The following is a 6498-nucleotide window of genomic DNA, read 5'->3' on the forward strand; positions in this document are numbered from 1 at the left end:
AGGGAAATCACGAAAAATCTAAATAAGGATGGCCGAACGTGGGTTTGAACCGTCGTCATCCCGAATGCGATACTGTAGTTTTGCTACACTACATAAATGACCTACTAAGTGGTAGAATTTCCAGTAGTACTGGTAGAATAAGTAGGGACAGAAACATAAATGAATGTGTAAGAGAGAAAATGGGAACCGACGACTTTCTTTGTTTGGTTGTTTGTTTGTTTTGCACGTGATTAGAATTGCACATCATTCAGTTAAGTCCACTGCGTATTTTGTATCCTTGCAGAATATAAATTGCAATTTTAAGTAATGAACATTAGTTGATCATCATTTTATGTAACCGAAGCAATTATTTTTGAAGCAAGTACAGTTTAGATGGGCAAACAAAAAAATATAATTATTGTCGTTATTTTGTAGTCAATAGAACATTCTTTAATATAATCAAAGGCAACAGTTTCCTATTATTATTGACAAATACGAAAGTTCTTCGGGAATAACAGTAACTTGTTTTACGTAAGTTCGACGAAGTGTCGAAGCGATATATGATATATTTTTGTAATGTGGTTTTCTTTATTTTACGTTTTTGTTGAGGAAATTGCTTTTTCTAGTTGTATTGTTTTCTTTAGTTTTACTACAACAGCCCTCTGTTTCACATCACAGATCAATAAGTTTCGAATAAAACCTGAATTAAATATTGACAATTTCAATTTAGCTACAGTATAACAACTTTTGGTTTCTTATGTAACAGACAGAAGGATGACTATGTAGAACAAAAATTGTTCGTAGGTTACCCAACTCTTTCTATATCCTCACTCAGTTTCTAGACAGTTCACAGCTGCCAGTTTTTAGGGGAATCTAGTAAGTCATTGATCGCTTATGAAGAGAAAGCGATTGTTATGAGGTAACGCCCGACAGGTATGCAACACACTCGACATATAGGCAGTGCAGGTATGACATTGACTGATCAGAGCTACTAGAAAAACTACGGTCGTCTGTGCTTAGTTATGGTAATCTACAGAAGCCTACAGTAGTTTTACAACTCTGAGTCCAACACTTATCAAATACATAACTGGAAGAATAATAAGCCAGTAGCTACAATGTGTTTGAAGTCGCTACCAAAATATGAATATTATTTAGGTAGTAAATTTTAAACCACAGATTTGATGTTGTGAAGGCTTGAACCAAACGAAACGAAAAACTGCGTTTTTTTAGGTTTTGATAAAAGGCTTTTCAAGGCATGTCCCTTATTAAGCGGTCCAAAGCTATATGGTTTGACGTTTCTTCATGGTAAATGTACTGGCTGGTTACCATGAGCACACCGATACCACAAGCGCGATACACAAGTTCATATAGAAAAGAAGTCAAACTACATCATTATGCTTTCATCTATCAAGTAATAACAAGAGAAGGCTTGTTTAAGTACTTGAAAGTAGTTCCCTGCGATGTTTGGGGGTACTAGAGGAGCGTATGCAGCAAGTTTTCTGATACTTTTCCGTCTCAGTTACTCTTACAGACTTAACTCCTTCGATGTCTAACCGCAGGGGACGCAAAGTCAGATGGGGATTCCTCCGCAGCTGACGCAGTGCGGTTTATTTGATGATTAAGAGGTACGTTTGCCACACTGGGCAGTCTGTGAGAAACAAAGTGTTTGTTCAATCCTATTGACCACACAGCCCAAGAGAGAGCATTTCCATGACTTCGGAGATTCAGTGATCTGCGTCGTGGAATAATAGAGATTTAAAGATTTAAATAATTTGGTAGTGATGTTCAGTGAGATTAACTGCTGGACATGATAACACCGTATCTAGGGTAACAGTTGTCATAATTTCAGCTCCAGTAACATTTAATACCTACGCTTCCAAATTTAAGATGTAGCAATTTTGTACTCCTGAGACAGAAATGCGTGTATGTAGTGGTAAATGTAGAAGTAAAGCGATTTGATATACATGCCTGTGATGTTATTCCATACCCCGTCCGTCCGAGAAGTTTCGAGATTAAATTACTAAAGAAAGGAGAAAAGTTAATGCTTCAGGTATTCTGTGTACTCTCCCCCCCCCCCTCCTCCCCTCCCGAATACAACGCACAGAACGTTCATACAACCAGGTGAAACTGTCAGGTACGTCCTTATTTGAGATCTTGTTCAAATCGCGCACTTTATTGGCTTCAATGTCGGTTATGTCGTCAAAGCGTTAAGGTTCATGTGAATTTCTGCACTCTATCGGTTTGCGGTAGTTTCCTATTGATAACACCAAGTCTTATCATCGGTACCGATTTTTCCCAGAAAATAACTGTCCACGCATACCATGCAGCGCATATCAGTTAAGTTGTACCAGGCGTCCACGCGTCAGCTTTGTTGGGAAGTCAGGGCGTATTCGACAACTTTGAACACACTTTCCTGTTCTTCTAAACTTCGTGAAGAATGTCATGACCACCTATTTTAGACTTGTTCTTCCATTGCAGTATATGACACAACAACAATGACGCTATGGTTACACGCCCAATACTTAACACTGCCTGTTCACAATTGACTGCTGGAATTGTTTTCAATTGTTAATTAGACTGGTGCAAAACTCGTAGCGTTTGTCCATAAGTTTAACAAACGCAACACATACACATAAAAGAGACTTTGGTTCTAATAATATATTCTCCTTCATTATTTACAGTCAGCAACTCGTGGTCTCACGGTTGCGTTCTCGCTTCCCGAGAACGGAGTCCCGGGTTCGATTCCCAGCTGGTTCAGGGATTTTCACCAGCCTCAAGATGACTGGGAGTTGTGTCGTCTTCATCATCAGCATTCATTCCCATTACCGTCGGAGGAAGGCAATGGTAAACTACCGCCGTTAGGACCTTGCCTATTACGTCGGTGCGGGTATCCCGCATCGTCTCCTACGCTCTGTCAAGAACTATGGGACTTCATCATCATCATTACTTACAAACGTCTGTCAACGCTGGGATAACTTTTCGACCCCGCGACTGTAGAAATTACGTGGTTTCGATGTGAAGAACACGTCGAACCATGTTCGATGCGCATTTTCATCCGGAAAGGAAGTTCCTTGAAGGTTGTTCAATAGAGAACGGAAAAGGTGCAATAATAGGTGAATAAGGTCGGTGCGGAATGAATTTCCAATTCCTGTGCAGCGATTTTTGTCGATGTAGCAGGACGCGGAAGGGCGTTATTGTGGAGTAGCATCACTTAAACCTGTCTCCCTGGGCGTTGTTCTTGGATTGCGTCAGCAAGACGTCTCAGTTGTTGACAATAAATGCCAGCAGTAATGGTTACATCTCGTGGAAGTAATTCGTTGAACACCACACCGTCACTGTTCCACCAGATGTGTAACATTATCTTTTGTGGATGCGTGTAGGTCTTTGTACGGGGAGTTGCTGCCTTATTTGGGCTCAGCCTTTCCTTTCTTTTCCTTGTGTTGGAATAAAGACATCATTTCTCGTCACCAGTAACGATACAGGATAGGAATGGCCGGGTCTGCTACGAGACAAAAGATGAGGAGCAAGCAGAGAGGCACGTATGGCCACATGCTGATGTTTGTGGTTTAATTTAGAGCATGCGGTAGCAATAAAGCCGATTTTTGAACCCTACCCGTTGCTTGCAAATATAGCATGATGGTGGAATGATCATATTTCATCACATTTGCCAGTTGTCGAGTACACCGTTGATTATTGTGGGTCAATATGTTTAAACGGTCTTCATCGAAGCCCAAAAGTCTTCGTGAACGTGGACAAACGTCGAAACGCTCCTGCTTAGAACGAGAAAACCATTTTCTAGCGGTGCTCTGTCCAATGGTATTATCCCCATACACGGCGCAAATGTTTCTGGCTGCCTCTGCTGCTCTACTAATTTCAAACAGAAGAATACGTCTGAAAAGTTCCGCTTATTTCATTTGGCACTCTCGTTTCTAGCGTCCACAGCTCCACTCGCTATCCCCAAATAACAAAATGGCAGTAAGTAATCTCAAATAGCGACAGTGAACCACAAATAAAAAATTACAATTGATAAATAAACCCAAAACAACAGGAATAGCAACATGCGAAACAAAAAGTCTACAAAGTTTTGCACCAAACTAATAGCTACCACCGTAGTTACTGCACTGACGTCGCTTACACGCCAGGAATAAAATCAGTCTCGGAGATTTTTGGGTGGAAGGTGTTCACTTTTTTTAGACAATTTGTAGGATTCAGCCCACTACAGAAATTCAAACTTCCTTCCATCAGTCTGTCTGCAGATGGCCCGCCATAATCTCGTTAATCCTAGGCCAGTCGCTTGGACTTAGAAAATGTCCGACCCTGAAGAACGACAATACCAACTATATAAAAGACGCCGCTGGAAAACGAAGTCCTATGGAAAAGTGGTAGTCTTAGAAGGAACGCACATATGACGAGAACATATTGCTGCCAAACGTGGAAATTCGATTCGTAATGAGTTCATGGGAAAATTTTTTTGGCATATGAACGAAGTGGCACCAAGAGGACTTCATGCTAGCTACGAGTTTCTAAAGCCATGTACCACTGGAAGGAGATCGTACAAGGGTCAAGCAATTTAGAGTGACAGATTAAAATAGAAGAACAACCGAAGGGAAACACTTTGGGAGAATGTTCTATTTAGATCGAGTATTGGAGAACACTCGGAGACAGAAGCCATGGGTGAATCGTTACTGTTTCTAGTTGCGAGTAACTGCCACTGCCACTCGGTCGACATTGAGCTGCTGGCAGCGGCGCGGGTCTTCCCGGCCTGATGATCACAAGATCCGCCGCACCTGCTCCGCGCGAGTACCTGTAAGGCGCCATCGGCCAGTCCCGGAAGGCTGTAGTCCTTGACCTTCTCTTAAGCCTTGTCTCGCAGCATACAAGAACTTGTTATCCAGTTTAACATGTGACTAGTATATCCCAGGCAAAGCGTCCTGTGATAATCTTCCTGTAATACACTCATGCTCATATATTAAGGATAATGCTGATATATCGTGAAACAACACTCTGGTGGGCGGTTTGCGGGTTTAAATCACCTCGGGGTATGACAATGCGGTGCGTTTGTCATGCGGTCGTCACACGGTGGCGCTGGCAGCAGTCCACATATGCAGAGGTATGTTGGTGCATGTTTAGAGTACGGTGCGGCGAGTAAGTGTGCAGACGTTCTCAGACGTGCTGATGGTGACTGTGTGTTGAAAATGGCTCAAAGAACACATATTGATGACGTTATGAGGGGTAAAATACTAGGGCGACTGGAGGCTGGTCAAACACAGTCAAACAAGTGTGATCTCAAGATTATGGCTACGATTCCAGCAGACAGGAAACATGTCCAGGCGCTACAGCACGGGACTTCCACAGTGTACAACACCACAAGAAGACCGATATCTCACCATCAGTGCCCGCAGACGGCCACGGAGTACTGCAGGTAGCCTTGCTCGAGACCTTACCGCACTCACTGGAACATTTGTCTCCAGACACACAGTCTACAGACGACTGAACAGACATGGTTTATTGGCCTAGAGACCTGCAAGGTGCATTCCACTAATCCCTGATCACAGGAGAGCCCGTAAATCCTGGTGTCAAGAACACAGTTCATGGCCAATGGTTCCAGGTTATGTTCATGGACGAGTCCAGGTACAGTCTGAACAGCGATTCTCACGTCCTTGAAAGAGACCTGTATGGAGGTCGTGGTTTGATGGTGTAGGGTGGGATTATGATTGGTGCAAGTACACCCCTGCATGTCTTTGACAGAGGAACTGTAACAGGTCAGGTATATCGGGACGTCATTTTGCAACAGTATGTCCGCCTTTTCAGTGTTGCAGTGGGTCCCACCTTCCTCCTATGGATGACAACGCACGCCCCACCCAGCTGCCATCGTGGAGGAGTACATTGAAACAGAAGATATCAGGCGAATGGAGTGGCCTAACTGTTCTCCAGACCAAAACCCCATCGGGCACGTCTGGAATGCTCTCGGTCGACGTATCACTGAACGTCTTCAAACTTCTACGACACTTCAGGCACTCCGACAGACACTGGTGCAAGAATGGGAGGCTATACCCCAGCAGCTGCTCGATTACCTGATCCAGAGTATGCCAACCCGTTGTGCGGCCTGTGTACGTGTGCATGGTGATCACATAACATTTTCATGTGGAGGCACATACACAGAAAACAGTGGTGTTTTGTAGCACATGTGTTTCTGGACGGTTTTCTCAACTATTCACCAATAGCGTGGACTTACAAATCTGTGTCGTGTGTGTTCCCTATGTGCCTATGCTATAAGAGCCAGTTTTGTGTAGTGCCACGATGTGTGCCACCACATTGTGCAATTATCCTAAATTTATGAGCATGAGTGTAGTAGCCGGTAAACAGTTGTTATCCTCAGTCCGTCAATCGAAGTTAAATATTTTTTCATGTTGTGTACGCTCATTTGCAACGTCTCCATACATGTAATTACTAACGTTAATGTTTCATTGCCCGATATCCTACAGTTTTGTATAACACATATTCCTAGCATCCCTCTTT

Source organism: Schistocerca nitens, chromosome 1 (assembly GCF_023898315.1).
Source record: "Schistocerca nitens isolate TAMUIC-IGC-003100 chromosome 1, iqSchNite1.1, whole genome shotgun sequence".
NCBI classification, from domain to species: Eukaryota; Metazoa; Arthropoda; class Insecta; order Orthoptera; family Acrididae; genus Schistocerca; species Schistocerca nitens.